This window comes from Lynx rufus, unplaced genomic scaffold (assembly GCF_022079265.1).
Source record: "Lynx rufus isolate CCGP_SWC_20201006 ecotype Redwood Valley unplaced genomic scaffold, mLynRuf1.p SCAF_22, whole genome shotgun sequence".
In the NCBI taxonomy this organism is placed as follows: Eukaryota; Metazoa; Chordata; class Mammalia; order Carnivora; family Felidae; genus Lynx; species Lynx rufus.
In genome coordinates, this window is record NW_025814837.1 from 16,318,200 (window position 1) to 16,342,688 (window position 24,489).

Genomic DNA, 24,489 nt, shown 5'->3' on the forward strand with positions numbered 1-24,489 from the left:
TCCTTGCCCCACTAATCTCTGCTGTGTTCCTAACGGACACACAACTAATTACGCAGGAAGAGATGCCCCAGGAGCATTTGAAGGATAGCTCCTTACACTTATTTTACTGGGACAGGGAAGAGAGGGTGCCTTGAAGCATACGTTTCCCAAGAAGACTATATCAGGGCTGTCTAGAAAGAAGCACAAGTCTCAACTACCTCTTGACCGGAAAGTTAGCAAAAATAAGGCTTAAGTACAACCAATTCTCTTTTCTGGATTCATAAGCCAATATACAGAATGCCAGGAGATATTTAAAATGCCAAACCTCCAAATTTTTATTAGCAAGGTCCTGATGTTGGGCCAGTTTAGAAAAATAGATTTTTATAACCAGATCTTTGGGACACCCTCATCCTGATACAAATGCGGAAAAAATTGAAACCCAAATTTGGTGAGAGAACAAGGCTGAAGATTCCAGAAAGAGCAAAGAAAAAAAAAAAGCCAGAGCTTCGGACCCCACTTCTGTGTTCTCTCTGCCAGGCCACATGGCTTCTGTTGACCCTCCTCTGCAGGACTGGCCCAATGTTGTTGAAGTCTCCCCCAAATTTATGTGTAAACCTCAGAAATACTCTTATGTTCTTCAGTCAAATAATGAGAAGAAAGAAATTAAGAATTGCATTTAAGTGCAAGCATCACTACTCCTGCCATTTATTCATCTATTTGGCCACCATTTTCTAAATCTTTGAATGACTCATTCATTATCTTAGAAATCTCCTTGCGTGAAAAAAAAAATCAGTTGATATCATCCCATGTAAACAAGTTTCCGTCTTTGCTTGTGATGTTACTTTTTGCTCTTTTAAATTTTTGAGTATCATCTATTGCCATTTCAGCTAACCTTGATGAGACACATCTCCAGAGATAGTAGAAACACAAGAGAGACAGAAGGCAGAAGACATGGAGAAGATACAGATCCAGGAGTACCATTCTACTTTTCCATGACTGCCCCTCCAACCTCTTGTTGGTTTCCCAGGCCAGTAGTTAAAGACTTGGTGCTTGATGCCTATGCATGTAGGTAATGTCCCTTCTCTACAAATGTAATGATGTCTACTTCAGTATGACACAATTCCTTTATTCTCCCGTGGCCCCTCCCACAGTGGCTTTAGTTTTCTCTTCTCAGAGCTTCACACCTGTCATCCCACATTTTACGCATCCTCTTCCACCTCTTCTCTTGCCTCAAGGCTTCTGTCTCCACCCTGTCCAGGTTCTGACATTCAAGAACAAACTTGTTGGCCCTGCGTATTCCTCCCCATACATCCCTCCATCCCTTGCTTACTTTTCTTTATTTCATGACAGATTTTTTTCTACATTTAGAGGGCACTGGCTTCAACGAGGCACTTGTAAGTATTATAACACATTGAATTCATGTTTTTGTTTCTTTCCCCATGGAATTCACAGGGTTCATGGTCATCGTCAGAGTCAGCACTTAAGAGAGCTTTTCATCTTCCAAGAACTCCTGAATTAATGGGCTTGAATATGAGGCTCTTCTGGTCAGGTAGCTAAGTGCATTAATTAAGCTCCATGTGCTTTGTTTCAGGAGAGGGTCACAGATAGATTTATCACTTCCTTTGATTTACTTCAACCGGTTTTTGCCTTCTTCTCTCTTCAAAAGCTATAGTCCACAACAGACGTGTTTTTTTTTTGTTTTTTTTTTTGCGATGGGGGGGCACGTGAAAGGAGTACATTTTCTGGTGGAAAATACTTTGTTTCGCGCCATGACTCCTATAATGTCTGTAATTAAGTCCTAAAGAGAAACCAAACTTTTGAGAGCTTCCAATGACCCAACATTTGCCTTTTCTCTCTACATCTTTCTTGCCACTGAGTTTCTCTGGAGCAAATTCAGCTCTTCCTTTGTGCTCTTTCTGTAGAAGTCCTCACTTACATCCTGTCTCCATCTATTTGTCCCTGTTCCAAGCCTCTTTCTCCTTCTTGCAGTGGGTCCTGGTCCTCTGCTTGGTCTCTTGGATTAGAAAAAAAAGTGTCCTTTAGAAAGAAACTCCAAAATGTCCTAAAACAGCACAAAATGTGCCTCAGAGAAGTACAAGTAGGTCTCTGTCCCATCCACTGTCTCTCCTTCTCCCCATTGTGATCTGAACGCCGTTCCCTCCTTGGCCTGCTCCCTCCCTTTTCTTTTCTTTTCTTTTTTTCCTGTATTGTCCTTCTTCCTTACATTCCTCCTTCCTCTCTATTTTCCTTTTTCTCTCTATTTCTTCCTTCCTGTCTTCCTTCCTCCTTTCCTTCTGAAAGTGAGTGTCTGACCTGTTCAGTAATTTGTGACTACAGACAGAAGTGGTCAGAGTGGGTTTTGAACACCAAACTGAGAGACTCAAAGGCCTTTTGTTTTTCAATTTTGAAAGAAGCTGATGTGGTCATTTCTATAAGACTTGGATCTTTGATAAACAATTGATTGTCTTATACATTCCCAGAGAAAATCATGTACCCTCCCTACATTCCATTTCCTTCATATGTAAAGCAGAGGGGTTAGTTTAAGCTCAGAAGATTTTCTAGTTTAATTGAAACCTGTAGGCATCAGAATTAGAATGTGAACCTCAGACTGTGTATCCTTAATAAGAGGATAATAATAACTGCTCCCTAAGTTTGGGGTGATAATTAAATTAGACAATGTACATAAGGCCCAGCATGGGTTTCTTACACATAGTCAGAACATAATAAGAGGTAGATACCATTTATATATTGTGAAACTATAATGGCCAAGCACTGTGCTAGGTACTCAAACCTCCAATTCTTCATTTAGATCAGCAGGGAGAGAAGAGGTCACCCACAGTGTCATTTACATTCTATGTAAATAATAATATCTTAACCCCCCAAAATATTCCTGAGATGCCTTTCAGCATAAGTAACTGAAGGCAAAGGGGATATTTTGGGGCTAGAATCTTCCCATGCCTCACAAATAATGCTTATAGGCAGTAACCAAAGGGGCCCTGCTCATAATATCCTTTCCTGGAAAAACATCCAAGGTTGGACCATTTCCACAAATAGGACCAGGAAAATTCCCATGGTGCTGGAGCACTTGTTTCCCGGGGGTTAGTGGGTCAACGACTGCTCCCTTTTCCCAGTGGAAAAGTGCAAGTTATCCCACGGGCCACAGAGCTGAAGGAGCATTGATGTGGTGTGTGGGAAAGAGCACAGATTGGATGAGAAGACCTGGATTCTCCTCTCAGCTCTGCCACCAGCCTGGTGAGATTCTGGGAAAACTACTTCACCTGCCTGGCTAGATGGCTCATTCACCCTCTCATGCCCTAGAATTGCCTGAAGAATTCCAAAAACAATACCAATTCCTGGGCCCTTCCCCACAGTTTCTAATTCAATGACTCTGGACTGAAACCCAGCATCAGTATTTTTGGAAAGCCTGCCAGGTGATTCTAATATGCAGCCACAGTTGAAACCACTTGGTTAGACTATAATTCCATAACCCAGATGAATCTAAATCTACTGTTGTCTAAATACCTACAGCATTGAAAACGAAACCTGGGTTGTATAATGTACTAGGTTGTAATGGAATGTTCTTTTTCATAAGGCCTGCCCAGTTTTCTTCTTTGGTAGAGAATTAGCATTGATTTGTGCATCTGGTAAATCATTCTTATGTGCCTACTATGTTCAAGGTGCTTGGAAATACCACCCAGCTGCTTGATTCATGCAGACTCAATTGCTTAGAAGAGCAAAAGTTTCCCCTTATCCAATTCACTTAATCCTCTGGGAAATGGTCAGAAGCTCAGAGTACTTTTCCATCTGGAAAAATCACTGGGGAGAAGGCCTGTGCTTCTGTAGCTGACAAAGAATTTGGCTGGCCTCCCTCTCTTTGCTGATAGCTGCCCAGGGACTGGGTGAGAATCATCCTCTGCTTGTACCCTGAGCTTTATCCTTTCTGTCCCAGGTTGCCCTCACAGATCCAGAAGATGATGGAAACTATAATCAGAGAGCTAGAAAAGAGTGAAGTGAAGCTAGAGATAGGCCCTTAGCTTTTGCTGACTGAGAGAGAAGGCAGAACACTGAGGCACTCAAAAGATCTGTATCCACATAAGATGTAAAGATGCCTCTTTCAAAGATGTTTAATCTAAATCCAAATATCTATTTATAGCCTACCTCTTTCCAGAAAAGATTTGAGGCAAAGGATCAAAACGTGGCTAGACACCAAAGCGGGTTTTCCTCAGATAGAAGGCAGGTTGGTAAGCCAGTCCTTACAACTCTTCTAGAAGAGTAGCCCTGCTGTCTCCATCTGTCAAATGTCTGTGTCCCATTGTAGATTCTCTGCGTATGTTGCTAATTTTTACCTTCAGGAACTCTCAAACAACCAGGCTTTCTTGAAAGTTATTGAATATTACCATAATGGAGCTACACATATTCTTGGGAGCAGGAACAAGAATGTGTCATCAAGTCAGAATACAGGCAAAGAACATGAAATCGAAGAAGAGGGAAATGCCCTCAGAAGACCACCTTGTCCTTGTACCCCCAGGATAAATAAGCCCTCCTCGGTAAATCAACTGTAATTGAGGGCAAGACATTTCAAACATTATTTTTACATGAAAGCAAACACAGATATATGTTAAGTAAAATGCATAAGTCCCATAAATTATTAAGACAAACTCCAATATTTCAAGTGCATTTCTTGCCCCAGTTCTGGGATCAGCACCATCAAGTGAGCACATAGATGACCTCTAAGGCCCCTTCTGGGATTGTTACCACAGTGCTGGGCACTTTTCTGTATTTGATTGCCCTCCATGATATCAGACTTCTAAAAGTGATCAGTCTTATGCTGATTTTTTAAAATAATTTCTTTCATTTTAAGTTTATTTATTTATTTCCAGAGAGAGAGAGAGAGAGGGTGTGTGTGCATGCATGCGGTGGGGAGGAGCAGAGAGACAGGGAGAAAGAGAATCCCAAGCAGGCTCCTCACTAAGTGCAAAGCCTAATGAAAGGTTGATCTCACAACCGTGAAATCATGACCTGAGCCGAAATCAAGGGTCAGTTGCTCAAGGACTGAGGCACCCAGGTACCCCAGTCTGATGCTGATTTGAATAACAAAGTCTAGATTGACTTGGCTTGCTTGTGGTTGGCGATGTGTGAGAACTTCTGGTATTATCAACCTCTGTGTGTGTGTTGATCTAATTTCACTAACTGAAATCATCTCTCCCGGAGAGCAAAATTCATGACTTTTGGGTCCCCAGTAGTAGAACTGAATATTTGTTTCATGAATGAATTCTTGGCCTTGCCTTCTCTCTAGGGGAAATGAAAAGAGGTCCCCACAAAGAGTGCCACTTTATCAATTCAATCAGTATCAGAGCATCACTTCAATTTCAGTCTGCCTAAACCACTTTTGCTTCAGAATGATGGTGAAAATGTACTTGAAGGCATTTATCTGGATAATGGATGAGAGAGATGGTAAAAACTTGAGACATTTCAGGAAAAGAGCACTTTCTGAAAGACTCAGTAATTTTTAGGAGAACATCACCTCAAATATTTTCCATGCTAAGTAATGTCAGATTTTATTGCACTTTTTTTCCTAACTTAAAAAAAAAGAAAGAAAAAAAGAAGTGCCATCACCCACAAGTGAATGAGTGATGTCTTCTCCCTGAGTTTTTTCAAAAAGTCCTAGGGAAGTTATTTTGAAAGAGACTAAAACTAATCAATAAAGGAAAGCCTCTGCTTCTGTTGTAAATCTGATCCAAATCTTGTTACTGTGTTTTCCCACTGACGTTGTTCTGTTTTATGGAAATCCCTCCTATAGCACTTCTTCCCTGTTTGCGGGGAACAGGAATAAAACTGTTCATCTGGCCTTTGGCACATTCTTCTTATGAGACTGAAGGAGGTAAGGGCTTGCTGAACGTGTCCCTTTAAAGTAGAGAAATGTTTCACTTGGCATTTCTGCTCTTTTAACTCGAGGTCATTGACATAGAGGGCTTGATTGGGAGCAGCAGCTGTAAAGGAGGGAAGAAGTGCATCCTGTGCTACTTTGGGCCCCTCCTCCCTCCACCTTAGATTTTGAGCTCACTGCATTCAGTGACATGTGATATGCTCAAATCTCTTTTCTTGGCCAGGTCAGTCCTGAGCGTATTGTGCCACCATGGGAGTCTAGAAGAAAAGACTCCCATGGTTTCCTGATACTCTGTCCTCTGGAGCTCTCAAGCTCCTGGTATCCTGACGGAATGTTCTCTGATTGCAGAAGATTCCTGTTTAGCCCCTTCTCTCTGCATGTGCGCAAAGATGTTCCTCATTCTTTATCCCCTGGGAACAAGCTTGACATTCAGAAAAGACATGAGCTACCTTCTTGCTAAGGACAGTCTTAGAAAGCTAACTGTCCCCCAAGAATCAGAAAAACCAAAAGAACCGCTCAGTAAACACCATTGCAAAGTAGGAAAGGGTACCAGCCTTGGTAGTGTTCAAATGCCCTGAGCTGGGTCAGCTGATGGGGCTCTCAGCCAATGCCAGATGATGGGGAGTTTTATGACAGTGACACCCGGCGACTGAAACGGATGAAGTTTCTCAGTTCATTGCACCAGTGCTAAACTCCAGGCAGGAGAATCGCAGCTCCAGGTCTTTACTGCTGCCTCGAGAATGCCATTGACCGACAAGGAGGTGGTCTGCTGATCAGCGACTAGATAGCGTGGATGGACCCCCAGTCATTTCCATCTGGCATTGACGTGTCCTGCTGCAATGTTAGTAGGGTATGCCCTTGATTCCCGAATCCCCCATGTTTAAGACTAAGTAACAAGTTGGAGCATTGAATAATTCTAGGAGAGACTAGAGTGCTGGCTACATTTCCTGTCCTGACTCCCTTCCTGAGCAAAGGTTCAAAGCACAAACCTAGTGCCCTGTCTTTGACAAGCTCAAGGCTCCCGGAGGTTTGGAGCCCTATCAAGGACTAGAACTTAATTGGCCCTCTTTTCATCCACTTTCTGACTCAAGTTAATCAGGGTTTCATTAACCTCAGCAAATGGGTTAATTAAATGTGGTTAATTAGATTTGGTTAAAATGTGTAAATTAAACTGATTTCATCAGTAGCTTTTCCTACCATACCAGATCTTGGCATTAGAAACCAATATCTATAAGTCTCCATCAGATTGGAAAATGGGGTTTCCACTGAGGCAGGCACGGGTCCTAAATGAGATGCGGTCAATTCTCTGGGTGCTAACTTGAGGAGCAATGGTCCAAGATGACCTAATGGTCTCTGGACCTGGACATGCTGTTCCCAGAGCAGCCTTTTAAAAGTGTGCCCTTCCATGTCTTTTATCATGCCATTTACGGTGTTGTTCATCTGGGGGAAGAATCTGTCCACACACAGGGCTGCTTCCAAATGGTACCTAAGCTAGCAGGTCACAACTACTCAGCAAGAGTCTTACTTACCGCCCCCCCCCCACCAGACCCGCCCAACCTCAGAACAGACTGCTGCTGCACGAGCCAAGCGGAAGCTCATGTTTTAAGCAGTGCTAATTGGAAGTGAACATCTTATAAATAATCCATGCCCACAATCTTTGACGTGCATATACATTCAGCAAACCAAACCCAGCAGATTACATTCAGAGCGGTTCAGGAGGAAGGCCTGTGACATCCGTGGCCTGTCAGTACCCATACAGACAAAGGGATGCACAGGGAGGCTGGGGTAGTGTTCTCTTCCCCTCCTTCAATTATACATCCTGTATTCACTGGGTTGTGTGTTCTAATAAAATATGTAGAATTTGGGTGTAGGTATCTTTTCTCTCTCTCTCTCAAAAGTGAACAGGATGAGAAAAAGAGAACTGGGTTTTGGGGGGCCAAGGCAGGTCTGAGTAATTGGAACCAATTAACTTAAGTGAAAATTTCTGAAGCTGTATTTCATGTGAGTGTTTGGCATTTTCAGGAGAAGGCTGTAATTATGTTGCTTGGAAAAATAATTGGTGGTTTGGAGCCACGCAGATGTACAGTGCCCCTGAAAAGAGATGCATTTTCTGAGAATGATAGGAAATGTGGTGATTCTTAGGACCCATTCCCCAAATTCCTTTTATACTTATTTTGTCTCTTGCATCTGTTCCTTCAAAACCACAAGAGCTTAGCATAGTTCTGCAGTGCTGTTCGGGGAGTGAGGTGGGGGAGCTGGAGCTGAATTTTCCATATTCATGCCCTCAAATAGACCCTCAGAGGTCCCCTGTGGGAGGGAAAGGGAAACTCAAGCCCGGTACAATAACATACGCTTCTGGGGTCTCCACGCTCCTCAAATCTATTTTTAAAAGCGTGCTTTAGTAAATTATATATAACATATAGCCCATCATGAATGTATGTGTACAAAATGATGAAATGGAATCACTTCAGGTTGTGAATGTCATTCAGTTCCTTCCTTCATCCAAGTTAGCATCAAAGGTGAGCCACACAGCCTTGCCTCAAGACTGGGCCCCTGTGATGTGCAGGTCACATCACTTGTCTCCCCATGGGATTTAAAAAAATTTTTTTTTTCAGAGCCATGGCATGCATGGGCCCTTGGGGACCCTGGAGACCACCACGTTAGTAACAGATGCCTTGTCTGCATTCCGCGGCATCGAGAAGTCATGGGTACCTAGAAACCACCCTTGTCAACCCATTCACGAAACCATGGGTCTGATTTCTCAACTCCTACTCTCGAGGATGAGGAATGCATGGAACAGTTTGAAACTGAATTCCTCAAAGTCACACTGGAGTTTGTAGCAAAACAACAACAACAACCAAAAAACAACACAAAAAGGTGTTTCGTGCCTGGCTCCCCAACACCCCATAGGAAGGAAAGCAGATGTTTCTCTCAGCCACTCCATTTATTTCATCTTCTGGAAGGTCTGGCGGTTTCCCCTGCGGAAACTCCTTTTGAACAGGGCTACCACCTCTATATGAGCCTTTGGTTATTTGAGGGCCACTACACTGGATGGAGTCACAGAGTTTCCTTCATTCAATTCTCCTTGGCCGGCCCACAGAGGCAACCTGTGTCCAGGGCCACATCCAAGCCATGGGAACAGAAACCGGGGAGTAAAGTGAGATTTCCATCTGTGGACATTTATCAGGAACTGACCGAGGAGGCTGTGAAACACTAATGTCTACAAGGACGAGTTGACGAATTCAGAAAGAGCCTTTAAAGCTCCTCCAAACCTGGAAATCCCCTAAGCAGTGTCCAGTCTGAAGTCAGCCTGAACTGAAATGTTGGAGAGGAAGTGGCATGTCTGTCCCTCTCTCACACAGTGCTTCGCTGAGGATGAAGAAATGGGGCTGCAAGACAGAGAGGGAGCCTCCCGACTGATGACCCGACCGTCACGAAGGTTGTAGCATGACCACGACAATTCCCGGCACAGTCTTCCTTGGCTGGAGTGGCCAGAAACCACACTGGTTGTGCTTAACTGGCCAGGAGGCATGGAAGGAAGTTGGGCGAACTAAGCAGGCAGTATTCCTGAGCTCAACAAGGCTGTCGGCATTTGCTTGCTGGCCACTAGACAGCAAAATACCATAAGGCAAGATCATGAAGTAAAAGAAAACGTATGCATTTTGAAACCAAATGAAATACTCTGGGCTAAGTTCCAGGGCATAGTCCTAAATTCTTCTTTTGAGGGGAAGAGAGGGCTAAATTTCATTAGCTAAAATCCTTTAAAGCATCATTTATATGCAGTTTTTGGAAACGAAGAATTTGCCTTTTAATGACAAATCTGCATTTCATCATAAAGATGGAACATGACGTCCTTGGCTTGGTTATTCTCTGGAGGAGTAGGCTCTTGTTTGCACAGTGTGTTTAGAATAGAGCAGAGGCAAAGACCACAGCAAATTTATTTCAGGCGCAAGAGAGTGGATGCGTATAAACATAGGAAGCTGGAGCCATGAACAATGTAGCTTCTATTCCAAGTGGTCCAAATCCCATTTAACCAGACTCTAGAAACAATTGCAGTATTCTGTTGTTTCCAATTGCAACTGTGAAGACAGGACAAGTCACAAATATAGAAATATTTTAGAATGACTGAAAAAAAATTCACGTTTTGATAAGGTGGGCCCAACATGTCGGAAGCATTGTGTTAGGAGCAGTTAATGTCAAAAGCAAGTTTAAGTACTTAAATAATGGGCAATGGGAATGATTTGGGTATTCTATGCTATTACAGTGCTTCAAAATCCAGTGCCTTTAAAACTGCATAATAAAATGATATTTATAGCCTAATTGTATAGTGCCTTTTTTCAGATCGTGGACAAAGCAAGTTACAGTAGTTTTACAAGCTACTGTAAAGAATAACTAAGGCAGGCTACAGTGTTCGATACTGATTGAAGAACACCTCAGGCGTGTGTGTGGTCAAGCATAACCATAACCAGCTTCACTCATCACAATGCATGCTGAGGTCACTGGTCTTGTGTAAGGAACTGGATTTGTACCCCTTCAGGGATGTGGGACCTTCCACCATCACCATGAGAGGACACGAAGAGAGAGCTAGAACAAGTACCTGTGGTTGGAACTGGATATTTTCACGTGAAATAGCCAGGTAATAAAGGCAAAACTATCAGTGGCAGAGACTGAACCATCTCCTAGCACCAGCGAGTTCATATTCCCAAACACTTTTGTACGAGGAGAGCTTTTAGCACCAAGGCAGTTCAGAGTGGGTACGTATGTTCCACATTCTCTTTTCTCTCCTTTGTGTTCTGTGGTTGTCTTGGAGACCACATGGTAAAAAAGGAGGTGACAAGAGATGGGAGAGACCTGGGTGGTTTCATGGCACAGAGCCTCATGCCACCCCCTAAACCATAGAAGACTGTGACAGGAGGAACAAGAAGTCTTTATTATGTTAAGGTGCTGAAATTGTAGGGTTTGTTTTAACAGAGTCACTTATCCTAATACAGTACCTCATCCTGGATCAATGAGATAATTAATTCAAATAGCCTCTTTGCCTAAAACCTGGACAGAGCCTGAAAGAGACTGAATGCAAGTCAAGGTATATTGACCAAGTGCTGTTCCATGTACAACACAGCTGAATATGGCAACTATTTTCTCAGTCATTCCTCAGTTTGCTTCTACCATTCTTTACAGAGAGTAACATTTCATGACCCTGAACAAACAATCCTGATAACTAAGTCAAAATAAGCCTCCAGTTCCTCTCCATGCGTGCACATGTGTGTTCCTCACACATACACGCACATGTATGTGAACATGTGGTTTTAGTTGCCCTTCAGAGTCTTTGCCTTGGGACAAGTTTCATACATTCATGACTTACCAGAGGGGCCAGTTACATACTTCCAGGGAATGCTTTGAGAAATAATTCCCCAAATTTAAACTTATGACTTGACTGTAAACATTGGGGTACAAAAGTCATAGAGGATATTAAAACACAATTCTTATTCTTTTCAGAGGGAATCATACTAAAATTATTCTCCAGGCAACGCCTGGGTGGCTCAGTCAGTTGAGTCTGACTCCTGATTTTGGCTCAGGTCATGATATCACAGTTTGGGAGACTGAGCCCCAAGTCGGGCTCTGCGCTCACAATGTAGAGCCTGCTTGGGATTCTCTCTCTTCCTCTCTCTCTGCCCTCCTCTGTGTTCTCTCTCTAAAAAATAAGTAAATAAATAAATATTTTTTAAAAAGTAAAAAAAAAGTTATTGTCCTGAACAGTCAAGCTCAGAGATGGTCAACGGAAGCCTCATCCACAGCAAGAATAAGGACTTGATCCTCAGTAGTGCAAACAACACCTACCACTCCTCTACTATCCCTCAAGCTAAAACCACAGCAAGTTTGCATTTAAACGATTCGAAATGCCACATACATTCAATTCTGTGCCTGGGCCAGGCAGCTCCCAAGGCAGATGGTGCACAGTGTTTGAAAACTTGGTATTATTTAAATGAAACAAGCATCCCATTGCTCTCGATCATACTGAACAATGAAGATTTCACACCCAGCGATTCCATCGGTGGAGCTCCCTCTGTCTCCATTTGCAGCATTGGACAGATAAATAAATAGTCTTTAGATCACGTTATCTGCCTGATGTTGCTTACACAGACAGAGATTCTAACGATCAAGTTGGTTAGTGCTGGGTCATTATCATCTTCCTCTGAGACCTGCTGTTGCAGGGAGAAGTGTGCAGTATGCTGTGATATGACTTTAAGAAAGTATTAACGCGCCTAAGATGACTTGGAATTGCCAGCCTTCCGGGTTGTGGTGGGGACACTGGAAGGAATAAACGAACATTTCCAGGAGATTACAGATATCGCAGGGGAAATTGTTAGCATGCACACAGACTGACTTTAGACACCTGCAAAGAGCGGAATCATTGCAAAAGAAGGGGAAGGAAAAGATAAAGCCAGAATGCTGTAGTCCGTTTGGAATAATAGCACCCTTTCCTTCTGACACGCCTCTGTACTATTTTCCAGGTTCTCTCCCTGACTGGGTGTCTCACTTCCATCTGGCTCATACTGGCTTGCCTTATTTGCTGAAGAACCTTGGTGATATGCTGCAAATGACTTGGTTTCTGTGCTTTAAAAAAAAAAAAAAAAAAAAAAAAAGGCTGAGAGCAGGAGGGCTCAACCCTGTATTCATCTCCAGAAACCATTCCCACCTCTCAGTAGGACAGATCCTGACCTTAATTCGTCTCTTGGTGATCTGTCCTCTACCCCTTTGGCACTTGAGATTCACACTCCACACTTTTGCTAATTCTTAGGAGAAAGACATTTATCAGGACAAAACAGGAACCTAAACTCCCAAAGGCTTACATGGGCAGTCATCACGTTGGCTTGCTCTCTGCTCTGAAAACAATGACTTCTGGATAGCATGGGCAGAAGTGACAGGAGCCTACAAGAACCAGGCTGTGACAGCCAGGAAGCTACTGTGTGTTACCACAGAATCCACCAAGGGGAAAAACTTTGAAACATTTTAAAAATGCAGGTGCACAAATTACTCATGCCAGGAGCGGCAGTGGCACTTTGTAATAAAATCTTATGTTTATTTTCCACTGTTGAATACACATACCTTAGTGTTCCCAGAGAGAGAAGCCTGCAATGCTATCCAATGAACAGTTTGCAGATGGATTAAATACATGTACCAATGAAATAAAACGTGCAGATTTGGGGCTTTTTGCCTCCTACCTTTGCTCTGGGCCCAGAGCTCCCCAATGATGACACGGGAGGTTTGTGCAAAGATCTGAAGTTGAGAAGGATTAGTTTGAGAGTCAGATGGAAAAGGACACAAATGAAAATACTTCTGCATGAGCCTGACAACCAAAACTTAGCAATGAGTGATTTCCTAGCTTTGGAGCCTGTGATAAATGATAGCAAATGAAGGAAGTTTCCAATGGTTTCAAGGCGGGCAGGGCAATGGCCAGCGAAACACGGTGGGATTTATCAGTCAACAGGACTTCCTGGTTCTCATGGAAGCTTCGAGAGGGGGGAGCACGGGATATATGTAAGGGTCTTTGTTGTTAATACTTTTTCTGACGCATATAGTCTGCAGGGGCAAATCTTCAAGTTACTGCTTCCTGAGAATGCATTCATTTGAGCCAAAATTTATTTCAAGCCTAATCAATTGAATAGCACTATTATTGGCACAGTGTAGGGATGACAAATTGTACAAGACAAGGTGCCAGCACCCACTGCACTAATTATCTAGAGGCACTCACAGGCCATACGATGTACAGGAGAATGATATGAGATATGCAGACCATAAGCTCTGTAGAGGAAAGAGAGAGGTCCCTCTGGCTAAGATGATCAGAGAGGAGATCAGGAGGGCAAGCCAGGCCCCAGGCTGTAGGTATGATGCATGACCCAGTGCTTAGGGAGAGGCGTGGAGAGCCCGGGCTGGAAGGATGGGAAGATGTCCCCAATTGCTGTCCAGGATTTGGTTAGGAGAGGGGAGGCCAAGAGTCCCAGAAATGCACGTGGATGTGCTGCTGTCCTGGCCCAGAGACATAACCTATGATTTCCAGGCCTCTTCATTCCACACACTGCCATTTGGCCCCCTGGGTTTCTGTTATTGCTAGGTCCAGCCAGCTTTCCCTGGGAGTCCCTCAGATGGCTATTCCAACAGGTAACGAAAAATCCAGAAGACATGTTGACTAAACACCATTTTGCACACCACACACACACATACCAGTGCTACGCTGGCCACTGCCCACCCACTCCACCATCAGCATGTCTGGAGCTAGGCAGCCAAGGGAGTCAATTTCTTTGGGAAGAGAGGAGAGCACATTCCAGCCCACTGTGAAGGGAGTTAATATTCTGGTGTGCCTATTATTCAAGAGACGAAGGGAGAAGAGGGCACAAAAACAAATCTCTTCGTGTCAGAAATCCTAACGAGGATGCACAATGGCCTGCTTTCCCCCAGCCTGGTGACAGAATTTGCATCTGCCACAAAGGGGAGCCCGATCTCCTGTCTATCCAAAGCTTCCAATCTGTTTCGGTTCTCCAGGCCCTGCTTGGAGGCGGGGTGAGGTGGCACCAAACATTGTCCTTGGGCATTACACGGAGGAGGGTGCGGTGCAGGGAGGGGTTGGCCCTCACCATTGCCCCGCTCTCTCCCCGAGGGGACAAAGGAGAGCAGGAGCACAGAGAAGAACCCAAGAGCCATTTCCTCCCTGCTGTGCACGCTCTCCCCAGCCCATTCTAAATCAGGTAATTGGCATGTGCAGATTGATCCGCAGTGGTGTGTGGCACGCTCAACAATCAGCTGTGGCATCTGTACAGCTGGGCAAACCTGGCACGTAGGTGTGTCAGCCGGTGTTCAGGAGCTAGCTATCCATCAGCAGCCATCTTGTTCTGTTTGTTTGTTTAAGCAACCACAGATGCGAGGAGGAGAGAGAGAGAGAGAGAGAGAGAGAGAGAGAGAATTTCCACCCCCTCTCTCTTACAGACCTGACCTGAGGTTTAGAATCTTCTTTCCCACTCCAAGCACTCTGGGCCATATTAGATTCTATTTTTGTGCCCCCTCTTCAACCGGAATGAGGTTTGCTTTGGCATCTGAGCTACCACCTGCCGTATGCTCTTTAGTTCCTGTTTGCTGTAAAGCTTGCTTTGGGTCTTGGGTATCTTCACAGCTCATTCTGTGGAAGGGAAAGGAGCATTTCCGTCTTGAGGTAACTCCCAGTAGGTCCCCAGCCTCCTCTAGATGGAACTCTGCCCTGCTGTAGCCTCCGTGAAGATCAGCTGCCTCCAGCTTTAGCAATTTTTTTTCTATCTAACAGGCAACAACCCTGAGAACAATTGTCTTGGAGGAGGGAGGAAGAGATGAGGCTGAACACTGCCGTGCAGGGAAGGGAGCCATTTTTAAAGCCCTTCTGAAATGTTCCCAATTGTTGTAGAGCTTCAAGCAGGTGAAAACATGAGATGAAAGGAAATGAAGTGGCTGCTGACAGACTGGAGAACATGGCTTAATCAGCAGCTCGAATCGATGAGTCCAAGGCTGGCTGCCCCCAGCAAAAATCAATGGGGGAAAAGGGCTGCTGGCCCAGATTCCTCCTATCTTTGTATCTACCCCGGGACCACCCAGAACTCTTCCTACCCCACGTGCGCTTTGCCCCAAATGATGATGTAGGCTGTAACTTAGCTGCCCCCTGAAAACTTCTTGGAAATCTAGCCTCCTACCCCAAATTAATAAAGATGGGCCAACTGTTGTAACGAGCAACCTCAAATCCCAAAGGATTCGCACAATAAAAGTTTATTTCTCCCTCACACAGAGACCAATATGGATATTCCTCTTCCGGCAATTTTCCTGGGCGGCCCTCTTCCAAGCCATGACTCAGGGATCCAGGCTTCTCCCACCTTGAGAGGTTGCAACTTTAATCTAGGGCTTGTAGAAGCAGAAGAGAGCATTGGGAAGGCACGTTGGGTGCTTACCCTTGTTGGCCTGGAAGTGACACTTGCTACTTCTGCTTACATTCCATTAGCTTGTGTTTGTCATCTGGCCCCACATAGATGTGAGGAGTCAAGGAATTATAAAGGAAATATAAATTACCTTTGGGGTTCAGATAGTTGAACCCTGCCATTTCTCTACCAAATAATACTCACATCCCCTGACAAATAAAACCCAGAGTTATAGGACCACTGATTAGAAATGTTTCTATATCCCTACCTACTCTGTACCTCGTCTTTATTGCTGCAGAAAGCCAACCATTATTGGGTCCAATTTGGCCTGTTGCATCATCTTTTTCCTCTTATTGTCTAACTTTTATTAAACTTCATAGGACCCATTTTCCTTTGTCTTTGTACTTTTTTGCTGTTCTCTGGAATTCTTCCAGTTTCCATGCATGTAGTATTGGTTCTTATCCTTAAGGTAAATCATTTGCCTACAGTTGCTGCAGTTGTTTTCCATTGTGAGCAGTTTCAAGATGTTTAATGTAACAAAATTCCTGAGGTTGGAATTGTAGGTGATATTAAAGTTATTATTTTTCACTTATCCTGGCCTTCCAGAACACCAGGAGTGTTCTGATATGCCATATGAAAGCTCAGGCTAGCACGTAGCAGAGGACCAGCTGAGACACACTGTGTATGGCAGTGCCCAGCTCAGATCTTACCTACAATCTTCTTCTGCAGATGTTTACTGAATTTAAAAGTGCTGAGATTCCGAGGAGTTATCAAAGAAGTAGGACATGGTATTCCTCCAGGGAGAATCTCCTGCCTTCCTACCTATTCAACAAATCATCTTTAGACTCCTACTTTCCATTAACATTTTCTTTATATGTTGCCTAAAATGGCATCATAATGTCACCCCTTATTTAAAAGCCATACCTCACTGATGGTATCAGCAAGGCCACACCCCACTGATGTTTATGGGCCTCCACAACCCAAAAATGACCTGCTCATGAATTGAATAATTCATCCACTGAATAAATGTGTACTGCCCATGATTATGTGCACTGTTGTAGGCACCAAGGAAATGAAAGTGGATTAATATGGTTTTTGACCTCAGAGAGGTCATGGTCTTGTACAGGAGATAGATGGTAATGAAGACACATAATTCTAATATGGTGCAAGCCCTGTATTTTTGCTTTGTTCAGGAGACCAGGTTGGTGCAAAAGGAAAAATTGCTTAGCTCTGCCAAAGAAGGAAAGAGATCAGAGAGAGTTCTGCTGCAAGGAAAATACAGTGCTTGGGTTGGGTCTTGAGAAATGAGACAGAAGTTTCTTTATAAACAAGAAGGTGATATGGAAAGAAAATCTAGCCTAAAAAGATGGTGTTTGCAAGGCAACACAGGCATAAATTAGTAGTGAATAATGACAAAAGTCTCAGTGAGATAGGAATTTAGAGAATATATGTGGGTGCACATAGGGAGGGGGTGGGAAATGGTCAAAAATCATTTTAGGTAGAAAGATCCAGAACCCTAATTGACATGGCTTAGGATCTAGCAAGGCTGTGGAAGGAGAGAAAGAGGGCAAGCTATTCTTCTGAGTTGTTCTTGCCGTGAAGCAGGAGTCCATGAATTCTGTTCTCCAGATTGTCCTCAGTGGTCAGGCCACTGTACTTTCCACCCATGCTCAACATAGCTTTCATTCCCAAAGAGCCTTCTGGCTCTGTGCCTTTGCACATGATACTTTCCCCATATCCCAAACCTTGCTCATTCTTTTGCAGACACTCCATTCCATGTGGATTGCAAGCAGAGTGACCCGACCATGCATGGTGGCCCTACACCCAAAATCCCAGGTCATGTGGAATCAGCCCCTTGCCATTTATCTGTCCCTAACTTATCTCCAGTAGGTTCATTTGAGAAGCTCTCCTCCCCCTAACTAGATGGAAGGGGTGAGTTATCTCCTGCCACTTGTATCCCCCACCACACTCAGCAGACAACTGGCCACATAGAAATCATAAAATATGTACTTATTGATTCATTGAAAGGAAACACTTGTAAGGTCAGTTTATTCTCACCAGCCCTAGAATTACCTTTGGTGGTTGTTAGAGAACAGACACTGGGGACCTAGTCCAAGATCTGCTAAGACAGCTGTTTAGAGGGGATAATCTGAATATTTAATAAGTACCCTAAGTGTTTTGTGTGTGTGTGTGTGTGACCATGGAAAGTAGAGAACCAGTGGCCTGGAGCAGGGGTTAGCAAGCTTTTCCTGTGAAGGGTCAAACAGTAAATGGTTCACACTTTGCAGTTCAGATATGGTCTGTGTTGCATATTCTTTTTTCTTCTTCAGCCCTTTTGAAATGTAGATATCGTTCTTAGTTTGTGGGTTGTATCAAAACAGGCCATGGGCTGTAGTGTTTCTACCTCTGGCCAAGAGGATAGGTTCCTCAATCTCCTCAAAGTCTTCAGAGACATATGAAATCCAGTGACTCCAAGTGTGAACAGTCCAGAGAGAAAGCCCCACTTCTGTTCTTTGTAGGGAGCAGGGCCTAACTGCCTACAACCTTGTCTTGTACCCCGGCATCTTGGGAATGTGTCCAGACTTCTTGGTGGATGTCGTCTGATCTGCCCAGCACCATGGAATGGGTGACTCCCGCTGCCAGTTCCTGGGACCCACACCCCTAGCTTCCCTCATATTATGATGTTTATGGGCACCTATAACCCCTCATATTAGGTGCTCTCAACATTGTTGACATTTTTATATTAATACCAGCAAGGGAGGCACCAAAGCCTGAGAGAGGATTGCAGGTTCCAAACCCCCTACATCTCCCAACCTATACATAGCAGATTGCTTTCTGCAGGCATCTGAATATCAGCTTCTAAATGCCCTCAGGATTACCCGTTGAAGTCTCCCTCCACTCACCACCAGTCCCTGCTTTAGGTCCTCCATGGGCTTTTTCTCTGGGGACAGCAGAAGCCCAGGCCCTTCCTGACACTCACAGTTTGACGATGCTTAAAGGATCGCTCTTCTCGTTCAGCTCCTCAGTGAGATGTGAATTTGCACAAGATGATTCAATATATTTTTCTTGTGTGTTCTTCAGTCTATTTGTACTGCCAGGTGAATTTTTGACATTTCAGTGCGCTGCTCTAAGCTGCCCATGTTAGGGACCTGCCCCTGACCCTGGGTAGGGCTTTTAAGCAAGAAGAGCCAGAATAAACACATACAAGCATCCTTTGTAGTGTGCGTCGGTGCCCAGGTAGCCCTTGGTTATCTGTGCGTTCAGTCCTCCCGAGGCGGTGATGAAAAGGGTAGCGAGCCCTCCTTCTGAGACAGTTTGTAAGCAGTCCTGCCTGCAGGCTGAGGGTGGACAGGATGACCCCTCCAGTCCCATCCGGCCTTGGGATTCTATGATTTCTCACCTGAGTCCATTTTGTGCCCTGGGCTCATGCACATCAATTAGAAACACAACAGTTTACGCTTCTACAGGAGGGAGGAAAATGAACCATAGCAGTCTTCCTATCCGAACCAGACCTCATTTTTCCAAGTCACCACCTTACTCTCATCTGTAAAGCGCTAAATAGCCTGAGACCCAGTTATCTTTGTGACAATCTCTCCCCAGGTGCCCCATCATGGTAATTATGCTCAGCGGGAACGCTCTAGCTGCCCATCTCTGGAGTTAAACTCATTAAAGAGGAGAGGCTGAGAAATCTCCACAGAGGGCCCCCGCCCTTGAAATGATGGGCGTTCCCCTTCCTCGACTACCAGGATTGGGGGTTGGAGGGTTTTGGGGTCTGGTGTAAGACTCTAGATTGCCACAGAGCTTGCTTTAACCTGGATTTGCTGCTCTGATTTGTACTTTGGGTTTGCTATTGGGTCAGGAGAGAGGAAGGGCAGAAGTGAGGCCATGAACAGCTTCCATCTGATGAAATGAAGTACAGATGAAACAAAGCCATTAAGGTTGCTTATTCCAGACATTGAATATGACCGGTTGATTGGGGATGACACTCCCTTGGAATGGATTAGTGAAAAGGAAAGGAAGTTTCTGGAGGAAAAACAGTAAAAGTTCAGAAACAGGAATCTCAGAGCCTGGGATAAGGACTTAGTTACAAAGAGAGAAATGTGTTCAAGGAGGAGGAGAAAAGAGGGAGAGAAAGACAGAGGGGAACTAGAAGATGTAAGGCACTCTCTAGGGGAAAACGGAACATTCTGGTGTCTCTGATTTTGATGGGCAAGATTTTTTAAGAGACAATAAAAAATTCTCCACTTGTCTAATGAAATGAAATGTCAGAGATGTCCTGCGCTAAAAGACCAGAAGTGAAAAATGTGTCTGTGGTTGTGTAACTTGTAACTTTTCCAGTCAAAAATAGACATCATAAAGGGCCACATCCTATTTGTCTAAGCTGAGCACCAATATTATTCCTATAATGGTCAAGAAGCGGCCACCCTACTCAAGTATCTATCTGTGACAATACCTGGACAAATCCTTCGATGCCGGAATTTATGAAGACAATAAAAACATTAATTGAAATGACTGAACATATGCTATGAAATGAGAACTATGTGTGGTATACCATAAAGTATAATTATATGCAAGAAACCATAAATGAATCTATACTGGAGGTCTGCTATCAACTTCCATTTACTCCTCAACAAAGAAATAGTTAACAAAACAAAACAAAACACCCTCATAGATGCTTGTGGATAAGACTGGCCTTTGTTCTGATTTGGTAGAGATTTTTCTTTGGATGTCCAAGTGGTTCTAAACCTTGCAAATGTCTCCCATACAGTTTTAGCCCACAGATGTCTGCACTGGAATTATTGTGAAAGTACTGTGTTTACGGGGTTCTAAATGACTCTGGGTAATTTGGAGTGGTGGGAAGGGAATCCAAGGTATTCCTTCCTCCTTTTGCTGCTTTGGGTGGCATTTCTGCCACCACTTCTGTGGCCCTAGATCCTTGAGTCTGGTCCTCCCTTCATGATTCCAGTTACAGAGCTGGGCTCGGCAAATACCACTGCCTCCCTAGGATCATCGGGCCCTAGAGGCTTCCTGCTTTTATAAAACTTTTGCCTTTCTGCCCCGTTTCTTGTCTTTGTTTTTCAGTTCTCCCAACACCTTTGTAACTAGACCCTATATAAAAGTCCCCCACTGAACAAGCTCTGTGTTTCTGACTGGATTCTGACTTTGTGTAGACATCTAGAGGTACTTGCAGGAAAGGATTAGATAGCATGTGTTTTTTCAGTTAAAAAATCAGGGACTATACTAATTTATTGCTCAAGAGCATTTGCTTTTTCTCCAATGCGCACCTCAAAATACCAGAGAAGTATGGCTAGAGAGTGGTTGCTTTGCAGATGGCCTGTATGTCTACCTGAGCTGTCCCGAGTGAATATGGAGCTACATTGCTCCTTTTGTTGGAAGAAGAACTTCTAACAAGGACCAACCTTCAAAATGCATCTCTCATTGGGCAGAAGCATTGAGTCAATGACATCCCCTGCAAATCACTGGTAGGTCCTTCATGGCCATAGCAGATGAAGGTTTTAGGGTCTCACCATTTCACACTCATGGGGGGGTAGGTGAAAGCAAGGTAGGTGTGTAGGTGAAAGCAGAAGCCATTCAGGTGATTTGTTGAGCAAAAGAAGCAGAGACTATTTTCCAGGGAGGAAATACCAGGGAAGGGAAGAACAAGGGTGTCAACCCCAGGAGCTGAGAACATTTTTGAAACGCCAGGAGAGCTGAAGACAGTGACCACCTGAAAGGTATGCCGGAACGTATGGTGTGTTAGGAGAGGAAATGTTTAAGTGTCACTTTATTAAGGAATCCCAAGGGAGATGAATATAATAGGAATGAGGGGGGATGGTCAGAGGACCACATTCAGTAATTCAATAAACACTTTTAGAAACACCTTCTTTATGCTAGAGACTATGCATCTGGCTCGGGGAATTGGGAGAAATAAATGAAACGGTCTTGGCCCTCGTGAAATAAATAAAAACTGAGTCAAAAGGAATCACAAAGAGTTTGGTGAAAGAATACAGATGATGCGCAACATATTGTGGAAGTCAAGGTGTGAAAAAGAGAGGAACTAAGGTGGAAGACTGAGGCAAGTCTGGGTATATTGAAGACTTCAGAGAACAACAGAAGATAGAAGCTTTGTTCCTCATGGTGAGATGGGCTGGGGCCGGAGCAAGTTTCTTACTGGGACTCTGGCATGTCTTGGACATTTGACAAAGTCAGATGTTTCTGTCTGCCCATAAAATCATTCTTGAACAGCATCTTGCATGACATCTACACATAGTGTTCTTTCCAAGTGGAACAAGAGGTGGAAAGATGTGCACAGAGGGGAACTGGCTTGTTTGGGGTTCAAAACCACAAGCTTTGTACCCTGTTATCTTACCACCACCACCCCCCCAAATCAAGAAAATCATCATGTCCACTAGCTATTCTGTGTTCCTGCACACGTACCTCATATTGACATTGTCGGTAATTAGAGTTAGCTCAACATGGAAATTGTGTGTATATATCAAGGACTGAGCAGAATAGAATTTACTCTTTAGTACATAGGCACAGTAGGTCACCATCTCCATAAAACTCTGGTTTGCTTTGTGTGTAGATTTTAGAGATTTAATTCTTAATTGTGTTTCTTTACTTTGCCAGTTCCTACTCCTACTGTGAGGACCTTTTGCATGGAGTTTTCATAGACCATTTTTGTTATCGCATATTTACATACTCAGGAGTTGCTTGTTTAATGAGGCAATTGAAATAAATAGTGTAATCATGTGTTTATAAGACTTAATGATAGACCTTCGTATACAGAGACAAAATTATAACACCGAATCTCATTGTAAAAATTCGGCTTAAAATTTCAGGAGAGAAAAAAAAGGAATTTTCTCTCTTGAGTTTTGGTGTTTCCGATGTGCTCAGATTTACTCAGCAAATGGCTGAAAAGAATACAACTGGCTTTGAGGTTCAGTAAAAGGAAATTTCGAACAGCACAAAAGTGCATCAACGTTCGATTTTCAACTTGCTTTAAATTTCTATAGCTGAAACAATGCCAGAACTTTTCTTGGATTTAAATTCACCACCACTTGAAAATTGTAAGGCGGGGCTATCAAAATCAAACAGTTTGGAGTGAATTTTCCTGTTATCCAAGTGTAATCATTGAGATGGGATAGCTCCTTATCTCCTCCTACTTCACAACTCTTTGGAATTGGGCTTTCTCTCAGGTGTATTAAACATTTCACATGGCCATATCAGCAATACCAGCAACATTAATAATAGGAACTACCCTTTGTGGCGTGCTTGCACGTTCTGGCTGGCATTCAGACACAGCTCAGACTGATGTCTAGCGATGCCTGCACAGTGGATGAGGCTGTGTTTTACTGACGTGTGATTCTCAGACAGCCCCAGTGTTTACTTCTCATTACGGAATTGGTATTTAACATTCTCAGCACAGGAATGTCAAGTGAAGTCACATTGCTTCGGCGGCTGATTTCCCTCACCCGGTCCAAGGCCTTTGTCGGAGCTTATTGACTCTGAAGGGAATTCGCCCCGGTGGGGGCTTTTAGGGAGCGGAGGCAAGGGGCAGCAGCAGCCTGTGTGCAGGAAGGTGTGAGGATGTCACTGAAACCATGACCAGAGATGACAGCATTCTGAGGCCAGTGTCCTGAGCTGGTGTCGGGTTATCTTTTAAACTGTCGATGGCTCCCAGAAATGCACTTGGCTAATTGCAGAACATCCCAATCTTTATGGAGGGTGCAGTATAATCCCCCTCGCTCCTCCTGAAGCAGCCATGTAGTTCGCATGATGGCTCTTCCTTTAAATCATGGTTGCATTATGTCAAATAGAATTTGTCAGCCATCAGCTTACTGAATGCAGTAATTGATCATTATTCCCCAACAAAGGTTAAAAAAAAAAAAAAACGGCAACAATTAAAGAAGCCATGAGAGAATTTATTAAAGCAAGAAGGAGAGGAAATCTCCAAAACACTTTCATCAGGTTAACTGCAAGGAGACAAGGAGAAATATAGAAATGGTACTTTAGGTCCGTCATTGATTTGCTCAGAGGCAAAGCCCTGAAAAAAACAACTGATCAATGCAGGGAGGGATTGGTTCTGCTGGGTGCCCTGTCAATGTCCCTCTTCACATGGCAGCATATTAATTGCAGCAGCATTTGCTCCGAATGAATTTCTTTATGTTCATTCATTCATTCATTTGTTAATTCATTATTAAACGCCTTGCTCAATTATGGGGGCTCATATTACCTAACTACCTTTGCATTGGTTCAACAAGTCCTGCCAATGCTGGGTTGCCTCAGAAAAAAGAAACAGAAAAAAAAAGACGCATTGAATTTTCTTACAGTTTTAGATCGGGGTGTAATATCAATAACTTTAATGGAACCAGAGTTTGTGCCCTGATAGGAACCCTGCTGCTCCTCAAATAAATGGCTTGGCTCCACCTCAGCATTTATCTGCCAGGGCTCGGCTTTATCAGGGCACCAACTCAGATTCCATTAATGTTATCTCTTAATTAGCTATGCGATTAACCTGTGTTACTCCTGCACGATAATGAGTGGAAGACAGAACCAGAGAAGTTCAGCTGCCTTATAATTCCCTCTCCAGAAGCCAAATAATTCTGGAAACCATTCCAGGGGAAAAAAACAAAAACAAAAACAAAAACAAGTCTAAGTAGTTCTGATTTGTGTTTCTCCCGGATACAG